Raw genomic sequence first — 23,981 nt, 5'->3', positions numbered from 1 at the left:
ACATAAGAGACGATACGATTTTGGAGATTATGCTCATTCCTCTCAAGAATCTTCACAGGCTCCTCGACGTAAGTCAGGTCCTCAGAGAGCTCAGGTAATTCTTGGGTTAACACGTGGGCCGGATCCGTAATGTACTTCCTCAACATAGATATGTGAAATACATCATGAATACCGACTAATGATGGGGGTAGTGCCAGCCTGTATGCTACTGGTCCAATCCCTGACAAGATTTCATATGATCTAATGTACCTAGGGCTCAGTTTCCCCTTCTTACCGAATCGCAGCACACCTTTCGTTGGCGATAACCAAAGGAACACCTTATCACCTATAGTTAACTTAAGGTCCTTTCTCTTCAAGTCAGCATAGCTTTTCTGCCTTGACTGCGCCGCCTTGATTCGGCCTCTAATCAAATCTACCTTTTCGCATGTGGCTTGTATCAATTCGGGCCCCAAAATCCTTCGCTCACCAACCTCATCCCAGTACAATGGTGTCCTACACTTTCTGCCATACTGTGCTTCGAATGGTGTCATACCAATGTAGCTTGGTAACTATTATTGTAAGCAAATTCAATAAGTGAAATATGTTCGTCCCAGCTACCCTTCAAATCAATGGCACAAGCCCTGAGCATGTCTTCCAGTGTCTGTATGGTCCTCTCTAACTGACCATCGGTCTGTGGGTGAAAGGCCGTACTAAAGTTCAACAATGTGCCCATAGCCTTTTGGAAACCACCCCAAAATCTGGATGTGAACCTAGGATCACGATCGTAGATGATGCTTACTGGAACCCTATGCAGGCAAACAACATTGTCCATGTACAGCTTTGCTAGCTTTTCCATTGGGTAAGTTACCTTAATCGGAATGAAGTGTGCGATCTTGGTGAGCCGATCCATAATCACCCATATGGCATCAATACCCCTAACTGTGCAAGGTAACCCTGTGACAAAGTCCATAGTGATGTGCTCCCACTTCCACTATGGGATGGGAAGTGACTGTAGTAATCCGTAGGGTCGATGTCTCTCCACCTTAACCTTCTGACAGGTGAGGCATTTTGATACAAATGTTGCCACATCAGCTTTCATGCCTATCCACCAAAAGTGTAGCTTCAAATCTTTGTACATCTTGGTGCTGCCAGGATGTACCAAATATGAAGAACAATGGGCTTCGCTCATAATTTCTTCCCTCAACTTCTCATCATTGGGTACACACAACCTACCCCTGAATCGAAGGGTGTCATTTTCGGACAAAGTAAAATCTGATTCCTCCTACATCTCTTTTCGAATGCCATCCATCAATTTTTGAAATTCTACATCAGTAGGTTGGGCTGCTTTGATCTTCTCTACTAATGAGAGTTGTACTGTCAGGGCAGCGAGTAACATAGTAGCATCACCAATCAACACTTCCAACTCCATTCTTTTGGCTTCCTCTATAAGCTGCCCATTGACTGTTAAAGCTGCCAAGGAAAGGGTTTGTGATTTCCTACTGAGTGCATCTGCCACCACATTGGCTTTGCCTGGATGGTATTGGATAGTACAGTCATAATCTTTTATCAGTTCTAACCATTGCCTCTACCTCATATTTAACTCCTTCTGAATGAAGAAGTACTTCAGGCTTTTGTGATCGCTAAAGATTTCACTTTTCTCGCCATATAGGTAATGATGCCAAATTTTCAGTGTGAATACTACCACCGCCAACTCAAGATCATGAGTAGAGTAGTTCTTTTCATAGTCCTTCAGCAGTCTAGAATCGTACGCCACTACCTTACCATTCTGCATTAAGACACAGCCAAGCCCTAGTCTCGATGCATCACTGTACATTGTCATACCATCGGTACCCGATGGGAGTGTCAAAACTGGGGCAGTGACTAGTTTATGTTTCAACTCTTGAAAGCTCTTTTCACATTCCTCAGACCATTCATACTTCACGCCCTTTCGGGTCAACTTAGTCATCGGGGCTGATATGCGAGAAAAGTTCTCAATGAACCTTCGATAGTATCCTGCTAACCCTAGGAAACTTTGAATTTCGTCGACATTCTTTGGCGCTTCCCATTCTAGTACAGGCTTCACCTTACCAGGGTCCACTTCAATGCCTTTCTCTGAAACTATATGCCCCAGAAATGCCACCTGTGGTAGCCAAAACTCACACTTACTAAATTTGGCGTATAGTTTCTTTTCTCTTAGTCTCTGTAGTACCATCCTCAGGTGTTGGGAGTGTTCCTCTGCATTCTTGAAATAAATCAAAATGTCATCAATGAAGATATTGACAAACTTATCCAATACGTCTTGAAACACTCAGTTCATTAATTCCATAAAGGTAGCTGGAGCATTGGTCAGTCCGAACGATATTACCAAGAACTCATAATGTCCATATCGGGACCTAAAAGCCGTCTTGCTTATGTCACTTTCCTTGATCTTGAGCTGGTGATAACCCGACCTCAAATCAATCTTGGAAAAGACCTTTGCACCTTGTAACTAGTCAAACAGGTCATCTATCCTTGGCAACGGATACTGATTCTTAATGATTAGTCTATTAAGCTCTCGGTAATCTATACACATTCTCATGCTGTCGTCCTGCTTCTTAACAAAAAGGACCGGTGCACCCCAAGGGGACACGCTGGATCGGATAAAACCCTTCTTTAATAAGTCCTGCAACTGGGTTTGAAGCTCCTTCAATTCCGTAGGGGCCATCCTGTATGGAGCCCTAGACACTGGTGCTGCCCCTGGGGTTAGATCTATCATGAACTCTGTTTCTCGATCGGGAGGTAGATCTATCAGATCCTCTGGGAACACATCCGGATACTCCCTTACCACCGCAATCTAGGTCAAAGGCCTCCTGGTCTTAGCTTCTGTATCCAATACTGAGGCAAGGTAGCCCTGACAGCCCAAATTCATCAATTTCCATGCTTGGGGAGCGAAAATGATTGTTTTCTTATGCCTCCCTTGGTGCCCGACAAATGTGAATTTCTTCTCTCCTTTGGGTTTGAAAACTATATTCTTCTTGGAGCACACCACATTTGCTTGGTACTCCACCAACCAATCCATACCGAGGATAACATCGAAGTTGGTCATGTCAAGTTCGATGAGACATGCCATTATTTTTCGACCACATACTTCCATCATACAGAGCTCGTAAACTATGTCTAATTACACAACACTGCCTGTAGGTGTACTGACTGCTACCCCCTGAGTTAAGTTCTTTGGGAAGACGTGCATCTCTTTTGTAAAAGCAGGGGATACGAAGGAGTAGGATGCCCCCGAATCAAACAACACATGTGTGGGTGAAATAGAAATTATTAAAGTACCTGACACATGATACGATTTACTTCATGGCATGCATGCATGGTTAGAGAAAAGACAAGTAAAAGCTATTATTGACGAGATAGCTGTCATACCTGTCACTACTCCTGGTGCGCTTTCCGCATCTTCCTTGGTGACAGCATACACCTGTTCGGGCAACCTATTACTAGTGTAAGGCTGAATTGCACGACTAAAATGATGGGGCATAGGTGGTCGAGCTGGAGGATGTGATAACTTCGATTTCTTGCCCAGATAAGACTTAAAGAAATGACCATACTGGTTGCAGTTGTAACAACGAGCACAGGGAATAGATGACTGGGGTGCAGATGAAGCTTGTCCAGATTTGGTGGGCTGAGGTGCCTCCGGCTTCCTGTACTGAAATGGTGCAGGGTTTACATAATATGGCCGAGGATATTTGCTAGGCCCTTGAGTGCTCTGCGAAGATGCAGACCTCTTTCCGATACTGGATTGCGGGTGAGAAGTTTCATTCTGTCAATCCTCGATGGACTTCGCCATTTGAACCACTGCGGCATACCGCTGGAGGTTATGACTCAACACTATGGCCCCAACAGTGTTTCTCAAGCCTCTCAAATCTGCTCGCCTTCCCTTGGTCATCTCTAAGGTAAGGAGGAGCAAAGTGGTGTAATTCCTCATATTTCTGTTGGTATTCTTGTACCTACTTCGACCCTTGAACAAGTGACATAAACTCAGCTTCCTTCTTTTCTCGGAAGTTCCTAGGGAAGTAGTTCTCGTAAAAGGCGATCTTGAATTGGTCCCAAGTGAGGCTGGGATGAAGAGCCATGAGATTGGGTCGAGTACTTTTCCATCACGCCTCGGCATTTCCCTCAAGTTGAAAGTCGGCACAAGCTATTCTTTGCTCGTCCGTGTAGCCCAGGAAATCAAAGATCTTTTCCATTTGTTGAACCCACTTAGAGGGAAGGAGCAAATCATTGTTGAGTCCGGCGAAGGTGCAACGTTTGAGCTTTTGGAATCGTTCAACTATTGGAATCATTGGATTCACAAAAGGTAGAGCCTGCTACCCTAAGGGAGGTGGGTGATATACCAAGGGAGGTGGTATAGCGACCCCTGCGTGAACCACAAGTAATGGAGGAGCAGCTCGGACTTGAGGTGCTTGACCGGCAGCGGCAGTCTGAAATTGGTTCCCAATTCGGGCCAAGAGACGCTCTTGACGCTGCTCCGATTGCATCATCATGGTCTCCATATATTGTCTTTGTTCCTCCCGAAAGTCTCTAAGATTGTCACCCACAAGTGTGGTGACCTCGTGAACCGAGACTCCTGGCCATGGAGGAGGAGGAATGGAAATGCCTGAAGTTCCCGCAGCGGCATGACTGGCAGCTGGAGGCAGAGGAGGGGGTGGATCACTCAAGTCAGGGGTCATGACAATCTCATTGCCCATCGCAGCGGGATCCCGGCTTGTTGTTGCCGAGTTTGAACCATCTCGAATCCCTAAGCATAGTCATAATTTTTCAAACTATTAGAATAATACATAAATCAATTAAAAATCATCATATTACACGTATAAATCACACATGATTAAAACACTGCATACATACATGTCATGGTATGGCGGGTGGGTCCCACAAGGGTATAACTAACAAAATAAGGTAAATAAAAGTAATAAATAAAATAAAATAAAATAAAATAAGAACAACAATTAAACTAATAATAATAAACTAAAGTAAAACTTTTTTTTTTTAACTTTATGCTATTACTATTATTATTATATTTATAAATACATATTTATTTTATTTTATTTTATTATTATTATTAGTATTATTATTATTTTTCTATATATTATATTTTATTTTATTTTACATTAGCTTATTCCTTCTTTCTTTTTTTTCCTGATCGGCAGATGGGTCATGGCCATGACCGGCAGGAAGGTGTCCTAGTAGTTGCTGCCGGTCACAAGTGCCTATCCCTCTCGGGTTTCCACCGGCATGAATAGGTCCTCAGGAACATGCACTTGCATGTGCCGGTCCCGATGGGCCTGTTCCTGCCAGTCCTGATTTTAAATATTAAAACCCCCACGGATTCTATTCCTTTCTTTTCAAAAGAATCCAACTTGGGAGAGGCTCTCATCCACGACTAGAGGAGGTGTTCCTAGCTAGTTCAAGCCACTCCAAGACTCATTCATCCAATCCAACTCGATCCAGGTAAGTCTTCCCATCAAATTTTTATTATTTTTTTTTTTTTGCAAGGGTTAGAAGGTGTTCTTGGGCATTCGGTTCTCCACCTAGCACTCTCTCTTTTCCTATGCCATCATCGATTCCTCCTTGGTAGGGTTTGGGATTTGGGATTCTTGGTATTATGTGATGAGCATGTCCCACCAATGCTTGCTGTTTTTGGTTGTTTCCATCATAAACCCACATTAGATAGACAATTTATCTATTTTATTTCTCTATAGTTCTAAGTCTTAGAAAATTAGGTTTTCTTTTCTTTTTTTTTTTGAAATGTGAAGGATGGGCTTAGTGGTTGCTTGGTCATGGTGTCTTCTTCTTCCTCTCTTCATCTTTAACCTTCTTTCACTTCTAACAATTATGGGTTTTGGGGTTTGGGATTTTTGTATTGTGTGATGGGCATGCTCCATCAATGCTTGCAAACATGCTGAAACTGAAACTGTATACAATACTAAGATGTGATGAGTTATATTCAATACAACTTCTATGCTTAATGTATAGTTACTGTTTAAGTACATGTGTACAATCCTGTGTAGTTACATACAAATAAAACGATACCTAATTAAATGACAGTATGCATAGAATAGATAAGCACAAGTGATGCGTGTTTGGTGAAACACCAAAAAAAAAAACAAAACAATGCAATGCTGCTTTGCCTGTTTCCATCATAAGCTTATATTAGATAGCTAGTGTATTTATCTTATTTCTCTGTAGTCCTAAGTCTTAGAAATTGGGTTTTTTTTTTTTTTTTTTTTGAAATGTGAAAGATGGGCTCAATGGTTGCTTGGTGTTTGGTGTAATTTCTCATAGATTTAAGTCTAGTTGAACAATATACTTCGATTGTGAGGGTTCTTGTACAATGACCCTCTTATTTGATCGTAAAATGTATAGACATAGGGTAAGCATGTAATATGCTTGTAGAAATGTCCCATTTGGGTTATTACATCTTATGTGTTGATAAGACTTTTATTACACAATCCTAATAAAGAGTAAATCAGGTCGTGTGAATCTCGAGTTAGTCCCATGGTAGAGCATCACGCTCTGATACCAAGCTGTTACACCTCTATTCCTAAACCATGGGGAATGCAACCAGAGTGTACCAATACGCTCCCAAACCGCCAAGATCACAGATGTAGTATACAAGATTAACCCATACACACGACCACAGAAAATCAAAACAGGTTAAAATAGTAATATCAGAGTTTATAGAATCTACGTGATAACTTATATAATGTTTGTTTAAGTTACCCTCCCATCACAAATCAATCCAATCAGGACCTATGTATTACCTACTATATAATAATACATCTATCATAAAAGGAATCAAAAGAATACACCTGTAAATCAAACAGGAATAATCAAGTGTATCAAAAGATGACCACCGACCATAAATCACTGTCCTGCCAAGGAACACACATCACAGTAGCACTCCGGTCCGTGCTCCACGATCTCCGGAGTCCACCAACCAACGTAATCAGCCTCAGGAGTCTCATACTCCACGCCACCCTACTCGAATGTACCTGCATCATCTAAAAATATGTTTCCTCAAGGAGTGAGTTCCACTGAGCCAAATGAGTGATTAAACCACATAAGCAAGCACAATAATAATGAATGGGGTTAACTGCAAACCATACATGATGGACGGAAACCAAGGTGTCCCATACCACCAAGGTAGACCGTACATCACATGCAATTTACAATCATGCTACATGAATGAATAATGATGTATAGTTTTATGGTTATCCACCTAACAGTACAACTAAGTCAGGTATAGTACTATAGCAACACCTTAGGTAGCATCCCCGACATCGGTACCATAAACGGATGGTATATCGGCGATGACAAACCCGAGTTACGCTGGAAGCCTGCCGTACCGGTCTCCACCAAGAGATATACGTAAACCCCTAAGTCAAATCCCGTCCTGGCGTTCGACCCAAAATACGGTCGATGCCCGAACTTCCCAAGTGGATATTACCCGAATGATGGTTGAAACCCACGGATTTGACCGACAGCTAACCCCCTGTCGGTAAGGGTCATAGTACTGGGTAAACATTTATCCTAGCCAGCATTCACCTATTATAAAAGGTACACATGTGCATAGGCCAGAGGCCAAGTCCATAGGTACCGAAATACGGTCGGACGGCTATCCTCTTGCCCCTCTAGCCCATACGTACGGATACAAGTACGAGATGTGAATATCGAAGGCAGTCGGTCGGTCACCATCCCGTTTCCACCTAATGCAAAGGATAACTCTAATGCAACTACAAGTACGGCAATCCCAAGCCCAGCACCAACTGGCACTTGGATCCCACTTCCGAAGCCCTAGATCTACATGCCATGAGTGAATCCACATTATGGAAACCCCAGGTCCAGCACTAACCGGTGCCCGAGTCCCATAACTAGATCTAATACCATTCGCACCATAATGCAATAGAATAAATAATATCGCAAGACAAGAATGTAAAGTCCTATCAACATCTAAACATGTATATCGTCCTACATCTTAACGATAATTATATAATATAACACACATGCATGAATGGCATCCGTAAAACAAGACACACAAACAATCCATAAATTAAGACGTTTCCTTAACTCACTAACCTTGATTCTCAGTCAGTTGTCAATACCAAATTCTTCAAATCGACGATCGATGCCAAGCACACCATCCCATGCACTAATACGCCCCCGAGTCAGGTGAGTCAACCTAAAGAGGGTGTACAATGTGGGAAGAGGTTAGTGTCTTAGGGCCAGAAGATTTGGGCCCCATAAGTTACCAAACAAGGTTGAAAACAGGGGACCGGCACATACAGCAAGGCTAGGACCGGTAGATGTCATCTGCCTGTCCATGTGCCTAACCCTCTCGAGAAACTCCATTGATAGAAATAGTGTCTCAGGGACCGGCACTTGCATGTGCTTGTCCCCTGACAGTAGCCATGACACCTGCAACATTTTAGGACCGACACATACAACATGTGCTTGTCCATGTGCCGGTCTTGTTGTTCATGCTATTTCGAGAATGGTTTTGTAGCCCCAAAGTGTTGGACTAAAATGGGATATTCTTAGGGGTTTTTAGTGGTCTCTTTGGCCATGAGAACAACTCCATTCAAGGTGTCATACCACACACCCAACATGGGTTTGTAAACCCAATGATTGATTGGGTTTTTCTCCATTAAAATACATATGGGAAGGAAACTCATGGGTTTGGGTATTGGGGTTTGGAAGTGTCTTTAATCAATATTATTTAACAACCCACAAATCACACATCTATGGTCTTCCATGAGGGTTGGTGAAACCTATAAATGGAGGTGAATCCCCAACTTAGAGTTCATAAATGAAGAAGGGTGAATGGGGTTCAAAGTAGGATTAGGTGTCTTTATAACTAAGCTTCAAAGATTAGTCATTAATGGCCTTTCCATTAGGTAGGTGAAGCATCTATAGCTTGATCATAATCCAAACCCTAGCTCTATAAATTAGGAAATGAGAGAGAGAGAGAGAGAGAGAGAAGAGAGAGAGAGAGAGAATGCTCACCAAGGTAGGAGAGTAAGCTTGAGTTCCATCTCTCTCCTTCCTTCTTCTTCTTCTTCTTCTTCTTCTTTCTTTCCTTCTTTCCTTTCCTCTCCACGATTTAGGGTTTCTATTGTGAGGTGAATAGTGGTTTGACCCTTCTTTACCTCACTTTAGTCTTAGGTCATGTTTGGTTGTCTTAGGTATTTAGGTCTATTTTAAGTTATTGGGCCCATTATACTACTAGGCCCATAATATGATTAGAAGGATTATAAAGTCCTAAGCCCATTCTAGTATCTATACTTATGAGTTATTAGGATATTAACTTACTCCTAATCATCTGTACGTGGGAACGGGTATACTGGGTGCAGGCCATGTGGATCCTCGAAATGAGGAAATTCTAAGAATGCACCCTCGAAGACAAACTTTCCTCTATCTCTGTCGATGTTTCTATCCTCGATGACTTTTTCTGAGTCATGATCAACAATCTTGTGGGATGGCTTGAGTATCATGGCCCACAGTTCACGAGCATACTCCGCTCCTGGTTCTACACAAAAGATTCAAACCAGACTGGTGGTCAGACTGGGTTTTAAACCCAGGTTTTGGGCACGGATTTAACATTACATGCTCCTACTGTTGCTAGATCTGCCCTACAGACTACTTCCAGCCCCACTCCCATTACCATTACTGATGGTGGTACTGCTGCCTCCAAGGAGCCTATCAAGTGTGAACATTGCAACAAGCTTTATCACATCAAGGCTCAATGCTGGAAGTTACATGGGAAGCCTGTTGATTTTGAGGTCAAAAGGGGTCATGTGAAATCCAAACCCAAGGCAAATCTTGCGGAGTCTTCTACTGTTGTTGCCCCATCTGCGGACCTTGGGTTTACTTAAGATGAACTCCTGGCTTTCCGTCGCATGCTACAGGTCTCTTCCGCTGCACCTACCACGACTTTTGCACATGCTACCTCTTATGGTTCTCACTTTGCCTCAGGTACTCCAATCAGTAGTCATTGTGCATCGGTTGTCTCAGTTCCTTGGATTATAGACTCCAATGCCATTAACCATATGACTGGTTCTTCCCATGCGTTCCACCAGTATTTTCTCTACTCTGGCAAAGATAGTGTTCGAGTAGCTAATGGTTCTCTTTCCCCTATTAATGGAAAGGGCTCCATTCGCTGCTCTCCTACCCTTGCATTGAATTCTTTTTTGCATGTTCCTTCATTTTTTACCAATCTTCTTTCCGTTAGTAGTCTAACAAAAGATTTGAACTGCAAAATAGCCTTCTTTCCCTCTCATTGTGTTATCCAGGATCTGGTGAAGGGGAACACGATTGGGGGTGATAAGGTACATGGTGGTCTCTAGATACTTGACATGGGTCAAACTTATTCATCAACAGCTTCGCCTCAGCCTCATCAGTTCTCTTCAGCCACTTCTTCAAATCACCATCTATGGCATTGTCGACTTGGTCACCTTCCTCTTCAAACTTTAGTTATTTTATTTCCTTAATTAATTAAAGATTGTAAAAAGGATGAGTTTTTATGTGAAACCTGTGTTCAAGCTAAACAAACTCATTTCACTTATTCTCCATTAAATAAAAGAATTTCTTCTCCCTTTGCTTTAGTTCATACTGATGTGTGGGGCCCTGCCTGTTGTGTTTCTATTTCTGGCCATAGATGGTTTGCTTCCTTTATTGATTGCTTTACTAGGACCACTTGGGAATATATTATACAACATAAGAGTGAGGTTTTTTTGTTCTTTCAGCTATTTCATCGTAGGGTTCAGACCCAATTCAATGCCACCTTAAAAATTCTATGAGTGATAATGGCAGGGAGTACATGGAAGGCCAGTTCCAAAATTACTTAGCTGACAATGGCATCCTTCATCAGACCAGCTGTGTAGATACCCCAAACCAGAATGGAGTGGTTGAAAGAAAAAATTGGCACCTTTTGGAAGTGGCTCGGGCGATTATGTTTGCACGGCAGGTTCCTTTTCTATATTGGAATGATTCTATCCTCACTGCTGCCTACCTCATCAACCGTATGCCTACCCCTGTCCTTGAAGGAAGTGCCCCTGTTGAACTTCTTCATGGTTCTTTTGTGGTCCCCCTAAAATATTTGGTTGTGTTTGCTATGCTCGCAACCATCATCTTCATGGCAAACTCAATCCTCGGAGTGTTCGGTGTATCTTTTTATGCTACTCCGCCACCCAGAAAGGATACAAGTGTTATCACCCACCCTCTCAGCGTACATTTGTTACCATGGATATTGTCTTCCATGAGTCCCTGGCATATTATTCTCAGCCGCCTCTTCAAGGGGAGCATGATCCAGTGCTTGAAAATGTGTCTGCTTTTCTACTGGCTCCTATTCAGGGAAAGCCTTCAACTCCAGAGCCTCCAACTTTAGTCTCTAGTTTACTTCCTATTCAGGGGGTGCGAGAACCTGTGAGTCAAATTCTTGGTGATCAAGTCTACACCCGGATGCACAAAGAGCAAGTTGAGACAACCACTACTGTACCACTTCTCCAACCGTCAGAACTTGATCCAGATCCAGATTCCGCTGCATTACCTGGTAAGGATCCCTCTCTTGATTTACCTATTGTTGCCCATAAAGGCATTAGATCTTGCACCCAATATGCCATCACCAATTTTGTTTCCTATGATGCTTTGTCTCCTTCCTATCATGCATTTGTGTCCTCTCTTTCCTCTGTTTCTATTCCTTAAAAATGGTAGGAGGCAATGGCAGATCCAAAGTGGAAAGCAACTATGTTAGAAGAGATAACAGCCTTATCTAAAAATGAGACGTGGGAGCTGGTGGTTCTTCCTTCGGCCAAGAAAATAGTGGGTTGTAAAAGGGTGTTTGTTGTCAAACAGAAGCCTGATGGAATAGTGGACAGATATAAGGCCAAGCTGGTGGCCAAGGGCTTTACTCAGATCTATGGGATTGATTATCAGGAAACATTTGCCCCAGTGGCGAAATTGAATATTGTTCGGGTCTTGCTGTCATATGTTGTCAATCTTGGCTGGGATTTGCAACAATTGGATATGAAAAATGCATTCCTTCATGCAGAACTGGAGGAGGAAGTTTATATGGAGGTTCCTCCAGGTTTTTCTTGTGACAAGACTCATGGGAAGGTTTACAAACTGAAGAGGGCACTATATGGGCTGAAACAATCTCCTAGGGCTTGGTTTGGCAGGTTTCATAAAGCAATGATCTCTGTAGGATAAAAACAGAGCAATGCTGATCACACCTTGTTCATCAAGCGAAATGGAGATAAGGTCACTCTTCTCATAGTCTATGTCAATGACATAGTAGGGACTGGCAATGATGCAGATGAAGTTTCTCACCTGAAGACTTGCTTGGGACGAGAATTTGAAATAAAAGATCTAGGATACTTCCTTGGGATTGAAGTTGCCCATTCTCCCAAAGGCATTTTACTCTCCCAAAGGAAATATGTTCTGGACTTACTCTCAAAGACTGGTTTGTTAGGAAGTCATCCATGTGACACCCCTTTGGAGGCTACTACTCTTCTACAATAGAAGGATGGTGATCCTATTGATAAGGGGTGCTATCAATGGTCGGTGGCAAAACTAATCCATCTCTCCCACATTAGACCAGACATTGCATTTGCAGTTAGTTTGGTCAATTAGTTCAAGCATGATCCCTACTTCATCCATATGGCTGATGTTCTTCGTATTCGCCACTACTTGAAGTCAGCTCCAGGGAAAGGGATTCTCTTATCTCCACATGATCATCTTCGCATTGAGGCTTACACAGATGCTGATTAGGATGGTAACTCTGATAGGAAATCTACTTCAGGTTATTGTACCTTTGTAGGAGGTAACCTCGTCACATGGCAAAGTAAAAAAGCAAAATGTGGTGGCTAGGTCCAGTGCTGAAGCAGAATTTTGTTCCATGACCCAAGGCATATGTGAGCTATTGTGGCTTCAGAGCTTACTCCAGGATATTGGTGGTTCTGTTCATAATCCAATGATGTTGTACTGTGACAACAAAGCAGCGATCAACATTGCTTACAATCCAGTACAATATGATCGTACCAAGCATGTGGAGATCGACAGACACTTCATCAAGGAGAAGTTAGAAAGTGGGCAGATTTATATACCTTTTGTGAACTCAAATGATCAACTTGCAGGGGTTAAGTGAAAAATTATTTCATCCTAGTCTAGTCAAGTTGGGCATGTGTGATATCTATGCACCAACTTGAGGGGGAGTGTTGAGTTATGTAACCCGATAAGGGTATTTTGGGGGTTTTTTTCTTTATTTATTTCCTGTTATAAGCATAGTCGGCTATACAGGGACAAAATTGTAATTCTGCCTTATAAGTGAATGTTATAAATGAAGGGGCTGTGTTAAGATTTTCACTCAAGCCATTCTCTTAATTTTTGTCTTGCTAACAGGATGATATATGACCCAGTGCTACGACCCCTTGCTGATAGGGGGTTAGGTGTTGGACAACCCATGGGGTAGGCCCAATTATGATTAGCTGGGGTATCCCAGTCCGTGGTACAATGAGAGTTCTTTCGGATGCGGAGTGAGTTCGGGTTTCGACTGTATTTCGGGACCGAACGCCAGGACGGGGTTGTTTGGGTTTTGAAGTCAACTCATGTAGAGTCCAGTTCCGCAGGCTTCAATTCGAAACCCGGGTTTGACATTATTGGGGTCCACCATTTTCGGGACCAGGAAAGCTGCCTAAGGTGTTATAGTAGTACTTTACCCAGACTTAGAATTTGTTTCTTAAGTGGAAGTAATAAAATGAACTCATTCATGCATCATGTGGTTGTCTTCATGGATTATGTGTGTGTTTGTATGTTTTGACTCCTCATTAGACTTAGTGAAGCTCATTCCACATGGATACCCCCCCCCTTTTAGATTGTGATGATCTTGGTGTACCTAAGCTGGGTAGCACTAATGAGATTCCTTTAGTGGCGGACCTTAGTGATGATTGGTGGGCATCAAACCCCAATCGACACGAGGCTGAATGCATGCGCGATGATTGTGCCTGCGGGGCATGCTAATTGAGAGCTTGACCTTCATTTCAGATACATTGATGTTATACTTTCCTTTTTGTCATTAATGTATATTTTGGGAATATTGTAATTACGTCTTGTCAAACAAACTTTGATGTAAACATTGTATAATTGACATACAATTAGTTAGATGATACATCTATTAGATTTCCTTCTTACCTATTTTATAGTTTTAATCTATCTTCCGCTGCTCTAATTCTGTCCATCTGACTAAGCCAAGCATCTTCAAGAACAACACCCAAGCCTTATCCCAACTAAATGGGGTCAGCCGAAAGATGCCCAACATTTGTCTTAAATCTAGTCAGTACAGCTCAGAATAAGTTTCACAGGAATGATAAGTGGTGTTCAGGCAATCCAGCCTATGCTACAGGGTGTAAATTTGGCAGAAGCAGCAATCGGCTGACCAGAAAGGCACATTTCCTGCGTCTACCATGAAGACTTTCTTCATTCCAGTGCAAACCAAGAAAGACAATACTGGCTCATTAAAATTACGAGATCAATACACAAGGTTCTCAACTATTGATTTGAGGTCATTCAAACATTTAGAAATGAAAACATGTTTGATTTATGATGAGTAGAAATCCAGTCAGTCAAGTGTTACATAGATGATTTAACAAGGAAGATATATTTATTGGTTTAAAAAAATCAAAAGGACCTCTAATGAAGTAATGGCATACCCCTTGATACAAGTCCAACATATTAATCACATTAATGCACAACTTTTACGATGAAACAAAAATAAAAATTGGGACTCCCAGGCGTGAAAAATTCTCGCCCTTACCAAGTTCTTCATTAAATTGAGAGAAACAAAGAGAGAAGAAATGGGAAATAAAGAAAATAAGAAAGCAGCATTTCTCAAGATGTGCTCAATCAGACGCATTTCCATGATTTGGCTTACTTCTCTTCCTCAACATATGCCCTGGTATTGTGTGATCAGAAACATTTCCTGTGCACGATTGATGGCCCAGATTCATCATACTCAGCCTTTGCAATCCACATCTACAGCAAGAAGCGAAGGGTTATATCTATCAGTAATGTAGGGTACTGAACAATAACTTTTATTCAATTTCAAGGGCCCTATATTTGAAAAGTATATTGGATGATTGCATAAGAGAATTTACCTGCTGGAAAGTGCTGAGAGATGCCAAGATGGAGCCTCCAATCCAAACACTGTACTTCCTTTCTGGTGGGGCCACCATCTTGATCTTCATGCTGCTGGGTGCTAGAGCTGTGATCTCCTTGCTCATTCTGTCAGCAATGCCAGGGAACATTGTGGAGCCACCACTGAGGACAATGTTGCCATACAGATCCTTCCGGATATCGACATCACATTTCATGATGGAATTGTAGGTGGTCTCATGTATGCCAGCAGCTTCCATACCAATCATTGATGGCTGGAAGAGGACCTCTGGGCATCGGAAACGTTCAGCTCCGATGGTGATGACCTGCCCATCAGGCAACTCGTAGCTCTTCTCCACAGAAGAGCCGGTCTTGGCTGTTTCTAGCTCTTGTTCATAGTCCAGGGCAATGTAAGCCAGCTTCTCCTTCATGTCCCTCACAATTTCACGCTCTGCAGTGGTGGTGAAAGAGTAGCCACGCTCGGTCAAGATTTTCATGAGGGCATCTGTGAGATCACGGCCTGCCAGGTCCCAGACGGAAGATGGCATGTGGGAGAGCATAACCTTCATAGATTGGAACCGTGTGGCTGACACCATCCCCAGAATCCAGAACAATTCCTAACAAACAAAAATGATGCATTGACAGACTATAACATTACCATTACCTTGAGAAAAGGTTTAAACACATGAGCACCCACACATACTCATCCTCATCATCGAATCTGGAGGATCAAGTATTTATTACTGCTGAACATTCAACTAATTCAACCACTTGGGATCAAGGATTTAGAACCCAACACTCATTTTCTGTTCATAAGCATTTGATAGTAGTATTCATGCCAACACCCAGAAGAATATATTAATGATTTTCAACGTAATAAAACATTGGAGAGAGAGAGAGAGAGAGAGAGATTTAGCCTGCAACAGATTTGCTTACCAGTTGTACGACCACTGGCATAAAGGGAAAGAACAGCCTGGATTGCAACATACATGGCCGGAGCATTGAAGGTCTCAAACATTATTTGGGTCATCTTCTCACGATTAGCCTTGGGGTTGAGAGGTGCTTCAGTGAGGAGAACTGGATGCTCTTCAGGGGCCACACGGAGCTCATTGTAGAAAGTGTGATGCCAGATCTTCTCCATGTCATCCCAGTTACTTACAATTCCATGTTCAATTGGATATTTTAGAGTTAAAATACCACGCTTTGACTGAGCCTCATCCCCAACATAAGCATCTTTCTGGCCCATACCAACCATGACACCTGTGTGCCGTGGGCGACCCACAATGCTAGGGAACACAGCTCTCGGAGCATCATCTCCAGCAAATCCAGCCTAATTACCAAAGTTCATTCAAATAAGGTAAAATGAAAGTTCCAAAATCAAAGTCAAACAGCTGCTCACAGTTACTAAACACATAATCAGGTACATCTAAAAATTAACAGAATATGAATAACAGAATTTACGAAGAATATTCTGACTTGGTACCTTGACCATTCCAGTCCCATTGTCACAAACGAGAGGCTGAATGTCCTCAGTATCTGCCATCTTCTATAGCCCACTGGAGAAGAAGGACCTCAAATTTAGATAAAACCAATTAGAGACTATGGGCACACTTTGTAACTGTTTGTCCATACAGACTATTCACATATTTAATTGGCAGGCCTGGTCAATTACTAAGCAGTCAGTGCTGTAGGGGTAGAAATAAAAACATTGGAATCTAAAAAGTGATCTGTATTGAGCTGAAGAACCAAGGAATCATGCCGCCAAGAAGAAAGTATTTGTAGATAAAAGATGGGACATCTAGTCCATTGTATTGTAGACCTATATTCGAATTGTAAGAGTTAGATTTCCTGTCAGATGCCAATTATCTTGAAATGCCAAGAGAATTTCTTTTCAAGGTCAAGAAATGTAATTTAAATCCTGACTGCCTAGTTTCAAGCATACATTGAAATCAAAAGATGCATTGTTGTTCCACAAAAGCCAATTCATTTGCATATGAGGAAACAACACCAAGCAAAGAATCAAGAATGAGAATATGTTCAAGCAGCACAGTAAAGATATGACACCAACTGCAATATGAAATTACAGGAAATTTTACAATCTATGACTCAAAAAATTTGCAATTACAAGGATTAAAAATGATAAATGATGATCATAGTTGTCAAGGTGATGCAGTTAGGCGTACGGTTAATTAGAGATAATGACGTAATTTGTTTTCTTTTATTTATTTATTATTTTTTTTAATCCTTGTATTGTTAGAATCACTAACAGCAAATAGGAGTTAAGGTTGTGTTTTAGTTGAGTCTATTGAGAATTAGGGGTAGTTTTGTCATTGCTATTTTGGGTCTTTGGGGTTCTATATAATTTTCTATCTTTTAAGTCTTTATTTGTTAAGATGTAATAGGTGAGGACTTAGGGGTAAGTTTCTAATAAACCCCTAACCAGCTTACCTTAATTAGTTTGACTTCATTATTAATAGAACCCAAGCCTGTGATAGCAGTTATCTTCTTCATCGCAGGCTGCTGTTTTCTTCTCTCGGCAGTGTGCTTCTCTTCCTCTATTCTCTTCTTCTTCTTCAATCTTCTGCTGGTAGTTAGTTCTGATTTCTAACATGGTATCAGAGCTATACTGATCAGCTGAAGGATCTTCTTTCATCTTCTTCTGCTGATCTCTCTCTCGGTTTTGGTTCTCTGGTGTGCAGCCACCTATTGCTGCTTCTATTTTTGTTGATGGATTGAAGACTCCATATACACATGAATGGAGTGTTTAGTTGTGATAGTAGTTGGTGATTTAGAGAACATCCCTTGAAGTTTCAATTGAAGGATGGAAAGTTACTATTTTCTGGAATTCCTGGTTATGTTTCTATTTTCAGAAAATAAAAACAAGAGATTTTCTTTCAGATTTGTGTAACTTCCGGTTTTGATTTTTTGAGGGCTGCCTGTACGCACCTAGAGGAAGACTCGACCTGTTTTTTTTATCCAGTTCTGGTGAATTGATCGAGTGCTTCTGGGTTTCTTCTTCACACCTGTGGATGCTCTGTTTTCTAAGCACTTCCAAGCCATACAGTTGGCTGCCCTGTGTCTGTTTCACTGGTTTGCTCAGGCTGATTTTTTGGGATTTCATTCCCCTATCCAGGTACTAGCTTCGATCTCTTTTTCAGGCTTTTTCACCCTGCTGGTTATAAGTTCTGAAAAATCTCTCCTATTACTGCCGGAAGTGCCCTGTTTTTATTTTTATTTTTATTGTTCTTCTGTTTGGATGGTTCTGCTGGTTCCAGGCAGAAACCCCGCTTGAGATTGGGCGTCCTCCTTTATTTTTATTTTCTCTGCTGCCTATTACTCTGGAATTCTGCAACAGTTGGTGACTTGTTTGTGTGTGGTTGCTGTCCCCTTTGTTGGCTAGCTGTTCCCTTGTGGTACTTTTATTTGGCTAGTTTTATTTTTTCCCTTTTTTGGTGCTATGAGAGAGAATAAAAATAATCCAGTGGTTACATCTCAAACTGACAATGTAAATGTCACTATTACCTCTATCAAGCTGAAAGGGAGTTCGAATTTTTTTTTATGGGCTCAAACTGTGAAGGTGTACATTATGGCCAAGAAAAAACTCAAATATCTTACCCCCGATACACCTACCTTTGATTCAAAAGATTATGAGGATTGGATGCAAGACATTCCGTTATTTTGATTTGGTTATGGAACAGCATGGAACCAGAGATTGCTGCAAACGTGATGTTTTACACCACTGCTAAAGGTGAGGGATGATTTGAAGGATATCTATTCACAGGAGAAAAATATGAATAGAGTCTATGACTTATATGAGAAACTTTTTCAGCTCCAAGACTACTACAACACTTTTAAAGGCCTTGTTGAGGAATTAAATGTTTTTCAGCCCTTCACCACTGATATTGACAAATTAAAAGCCCAGCGGAATGAATTTTGTGTGTCTAAATTTCTGGCTGGACTAGATTCTGATTTGGAGTCTGTCAAGGGACATATTCTTGCTGGAGAAACTGTTCCTACTCTTGCTGACACGTTCTCCCGCCTACATCATATCTCTTCTCCTTGAAAAACAGACTCTACTCCTAAGGAAAATTCTGCCTTTGTGGCTGGTCATGGACGTAATTCAGGGGGAGGACGTGGTGGTGGTGGTGGTTGTGGCACTGGTGGTCAGTCAGGTGATAAGCCTTTTCGGAAGTGTACTCATTGTGGCAAAACTGGTCACACGGTTGATTTTTGTTGGGACAAGCATGGCAAACCCGATTGGGAACCTCAATCTGCCAATCATGCAGCGTCTGAAGGAGGTAGTGATGGTGCTGCCCATAGTGATTCTCCACAGGTTTCCCTACCATGGAGTGGTTCTACTACAACTCCTCATTGTGATGATCTCTCCCAGATATTGCGGCCTTTACAACACTTGGAGACATCCAGTCTTACATCAACCGGTCCCTCATCTTCTTCTGCAACTCTAGCTCATGCAGGTACACCTACTCTTCTTATTACTACTACTCCATCTTAGATTAATGACTCTGGGGCTTCTGCTCATATGACAGGTGAGTCATCTTTATTTACTACTTATTCACATACACATTCCTCTTCATCTGTTATTCTTACAAATGGTTCTTCTACTCCAATTTCCGGGCATGATACCATCTCACCCACTCCTTCCATGAGTCTCTCATCTGTGTTACATGTCCTTCAGTTACCGTTGAATCTTCTTTCTGTCAGTCAAATAACTAAAGCTTTACATTGTTTTGTGACTTTCTTTCCTTCTTATTGTGTTTTTCAGGATCTTCACACGAGGAAGAAGATTGGTGGAGGGTGTGAAAAAGATGGCCTCTACTACCTTGACCATGGTGCTTTTGCCTCGTCTGCCGCTACTGCTTCTGTTGGTGGGGGGTCTCCATTCCAGTGGCACCGTTGTTTAGGTCATTTGTCTTTAGTTAAGATAAAGTTGTTATTTCCTTCTTTTAAGTTTGTGTCTCGGTTAGAGTGTGAAGCTTGTGAGTTGGGAAAACATCACTATGCCTCTTTCCCTTCTCGTACTATGGCTCGTAGTTCGTCTTTATATTCTTTAGTCTTGATATTTGGGGTCCTTGTTGTGCTAAGAATCGGAGTGGTTTCATGTATTTTGTCACTTTTGTGGACGATCATTCCCGTCTCACATGGTTATACCTCTTGAAGGATCGTTCCGAGTTTATCTTTGTATTCTAAAATTGTTATAATGAAATAAAAACTCAGTTTGGTTTGCCTATTAAAATTTTTCGTTTTGATAATGCTTTGGAGTATGTTTAGCATGATATTTCTGCTTTTGTGTTTCTTATAGAATGATTCACCAAACTAGCTTTTCCTACACTCCACAATAAAATGGGGTGATAGAACGAAAGAATAGACATTTATTTAAGGTTGCATATGCATGTCCCAAAGCAATTTTGGTGTGAAGGGGTGCTTACTTCCTAGTACCTGATTAATCAAATGGCTTCTTCTATTCTTGCCGTCAAGTCCCTCTTTTCCATTGTTTTTCCTGGTCATCCCAGTTTTCATTTACCTCCTCGGGTGCTTACTGCCTATTACCTGATTAATCAAATGCCTTCTTCTATTCTTGCCGTCAAGTCCCTCTTTTCCATTGTTTTTCCTGGTCAACCCAGTTTTCATTTACCTCGTGTTTTTGGGTGTATTTGTTTTGTTCACAATCTACATGCTCATTCCGATAAACTCTCTCCCCGATCCACTAAGTGTGTTTTTCTTGGATATTCTTGTACCCAGAAAGGGTACAAGTGTTATGACCCTGTCACCCATAGGTATTTTGTGAGTGCTGATGTCACTTTCTTTGGGGACAGTTCTTATTTTTCTTCCTCCTCCTGTCTCTGAGGATGAGTGACTTGTTGATACTCCTCCTGTTCCTACTCTTGCCCCATTCCCTACACCTCCATAGCAGTTTTATCAACGGCGTGACAGGACAGTACCATAGGAAGAGGTTCCAACGGCTCTACCTATTTCACTACCTTTGCCAACCTCTTCGTCTAGTGAAGCTCCACCTTCTTCTTCAACTGGTGACTTACCTATTTCCTTGTGTAAAGGTACTCGCTCGTGCACTCAAAAGTTTACTGCTTTATATTCTATTGATAAGTATGTGTCTCGTTCTGACTTATTATCTTCTATTCATACTTTTGCCTTGTCCTTGTCTTCCAACCCTATTGCCAAAAATCATACTGAGACTCTTCATCTTCTTGGTTGGAAGAAGGCCATGGATGTGGAAATGGATGCTCTCTTATCTCGTCACACTTAGAATTTGGTAGATCTGCCTCCTGGAAAGGAACTTGTTAAGTGTCGTTGGGTTTACGCAATCAAATACCTTCCGGATGGTTCTGTTGAGAGGCTTAAAGCCCGTCTGGTTGCCAAAGGGTATGCACAGACTTCTGGTGTGGACTACTTTGAGGCCTTCTCTCCTGTTGCTAGGCTGAATTCTATTCACCTACTTATTTCTACGGCAATTAATTTTGATTGGCCCTTGTTTCAGTTGGATATTAAAAATACCTTCTTGTATGGTGATCTTCATGAGGAGGTAATGCAACACCAACTAGGAAGAAGAAGAAGTCGTCCTGAACTTAGGATTTAATTAGGGAGCCATAGGTTAGGTTAATTTTGCTTGCATTTTTCATAGTTTATTTTCTGTTTTTTAAATTGAACCGGTTTAAATTGGTTGCATCCAATTGGTTCAATTGGTCTAATTTAAGTAAAGTGCTCCTATTGGCTAATAGGTTCTTAAATCCTATTGGCTAGTAGGGAATCCTCTTTTAAATCAGTTGTTTTAAGTTAGATTCTTTTATTTTAAGTTTTACGAGTATCTTGGTCATTTTCTGTTTTAATTAATTAGTTTAGATTTAAACCTCCACCATCCATGATTTTGTGAAGGAGAAGTCATTAAGTTGTATTAGGATTTGGCATAAAGCCATATTATAAATAAAGTAAATCGTGGATCCTCCCCCACAATTGAAAATTTGAAAAAAAGAAAGACTGTTTGCTGGCTGCCGATTGCTGCTGCTGTTGCTCTTGCTCCTTGGAGTGTTGCCTTATGGATCTATCAAGGAAGAAGGACAGGTGGATCTCTTGTGACTCCTTACACCGTGACGGCTGGGAGGTTCTCTCTTTGAAGGTGGCTCTATCCTTCATCCCTTATTCAGACTTGCTGCCAGTGGAGTTCTGCTGTAAGTTTGGATCTTAATTTTTGTTTTCCATTCATCCTCCCTCCCCAATCGATTCCCCCTTTATTTTTATTTGATTTCCCCCATAAACCATAATCTGACATTGTCTCTGCGAGACCCTAGAGTCCAGCCTTCATCCTTCATCTGTTTTCATAAAAATCAGACCACAACCTCCTTATACCAACCCCTCCACTCGACCAGACCTGCAGCCCAATTTGATCAGTCAAAACCCTAGTTTCCCCTACCACCATTAAAATCCCAAAATCCTAAAATAGTCTAAAACCTGTACAGCCTATTCTAACCATCAGAATTGGCCTAAACTTTGATCGAACCTTGTTCCCCTTGCCAGTAAAACTCGACCTCAGTCCCAGTCCAAAAATCCCATCCTAAACTCTAGTTTTCAACTTAGATCCTAAAACCTCAAACCCAAACCCTAACCCTAAAATTCTGAAATTTGAATTTTGATTCAAAACTTATTAAAATCTATTTTAATAGCTTCCTCTAAGCCCGCCTATTAAAATCAGATATACATTACCCCATTCCCCCATACCTAACCCTAGAATTTAACCTCAAAACCCTAATTCTGCCCATAGTTATCAAGGCGTCCAGGCGGAAATCTAAGGGTATGGCGATGGGGCGCCTTATGGCATGTAAGAAAAGCAACTGCCTTGGTCACCAAGGCGTCTCCTAGGCGACGCCTTAGGATGCCTTGTGAGCAAGGCAGTCGCTTTTTGGTGTTTTTTTTTATATTTTTGTTTTTTAACTTTTTTTATGTACTTTAAGTTATTCTAATTGAAAATATGTCATTGATTGTACATTTTTGGTTCCATGCTGTGAGAAGTATGGAATCATATGTTAAACTTTTTTAAAAAAAAACCAAAACCTAAATACCAATGCCAAACTTGATTCACCTAATCATCTTCGCGGGACATACCAAAATCAAAAAGAAAAAAAATGAAAGAGAAAGGAAGCACTGTAGCGGCGACTTACATCGACTCCGACAGAGCTCAGCTCAGACCTCAGTCCTTCAAGGCTTCGACTCCTTCTTAGTCCTCCCTCTCGGTCCCCATCCTCCACAGGCGTTCGGCAAGGTGGCGACTTGCAGCGACTCTGTCAGAGCTCAGACGTCAGTCCTTCGACTCCTTCTCAAGTTCTCAGTCCTCCCTCTCAGTCTCCATCCTCCACCGGCGTCCGGCTAGGCTAATTGTAAGTATCGTGTGTTTTTTTCCCTTTTTCCTTCTAAAATATAAACCCCTTTCCCCTTTTTAAGTTCTAACTTCTAACCTCTCCTTTCCACCGACACCCCCATCTCGAGCATCCACCCCCACCAGCGACATCCCCCCCCCCTTGTAAGTATTGTGCTTTTTTTTTTCTTATTTTTTCCTTCTAAACCTAAACCCCTTCTAACCTCTCCACTCTCCATCGACATCTCCAGCCTTGTATGTTCTTTTGTTTGTTTCTAAAGAGGACCGTGGACTGTGGAGTAACAAACAGTTCCTTTAACTTCATTCAATCTTGTCTTTCTTTCTTTTCCTCCTTTTTTTCCATAGAATTGAATGATTTCTTTATTGGACTAAAATGAAGTGATCACAAGACCAGAACTTGTAAATATTTCAT

The 23,981-nt window shown here is 41.5% G+C and overlaps 1 pseudogene; it reads right to left on the bottom strand.

Annotated features, from left to right (window-relative positions):
• Positions 1–14,783: 14,783 nt before the first annotated feature.
• Positions 14,784–22,927, bottom strand: LOC122642377 (annotated as a pseudogene).
• Between the last annotated feature and the right edge of the window lie 1,054 nt (positions 22,928–23,981).

This window comes from Telopea speciosissima, chromosome 10 (genome assembly GCF_018873765.1).
Source record: "Telopea speciosissima isolate NSW1024214 ecotype Mountain lineage chromosome 10, Tspe_v1, whole genome shotgun sequence".
NCBI lineage: Eukaryota > Viridiplantae > Streptophyta > Magnoliopsida > Proteales > Proteaceae > Telopea > Telopea speciosissima.
Note: the sequence above shows the minus strand (reverse complement) of the source record. Positions and strands in the feature narration are given on the sequence as shown.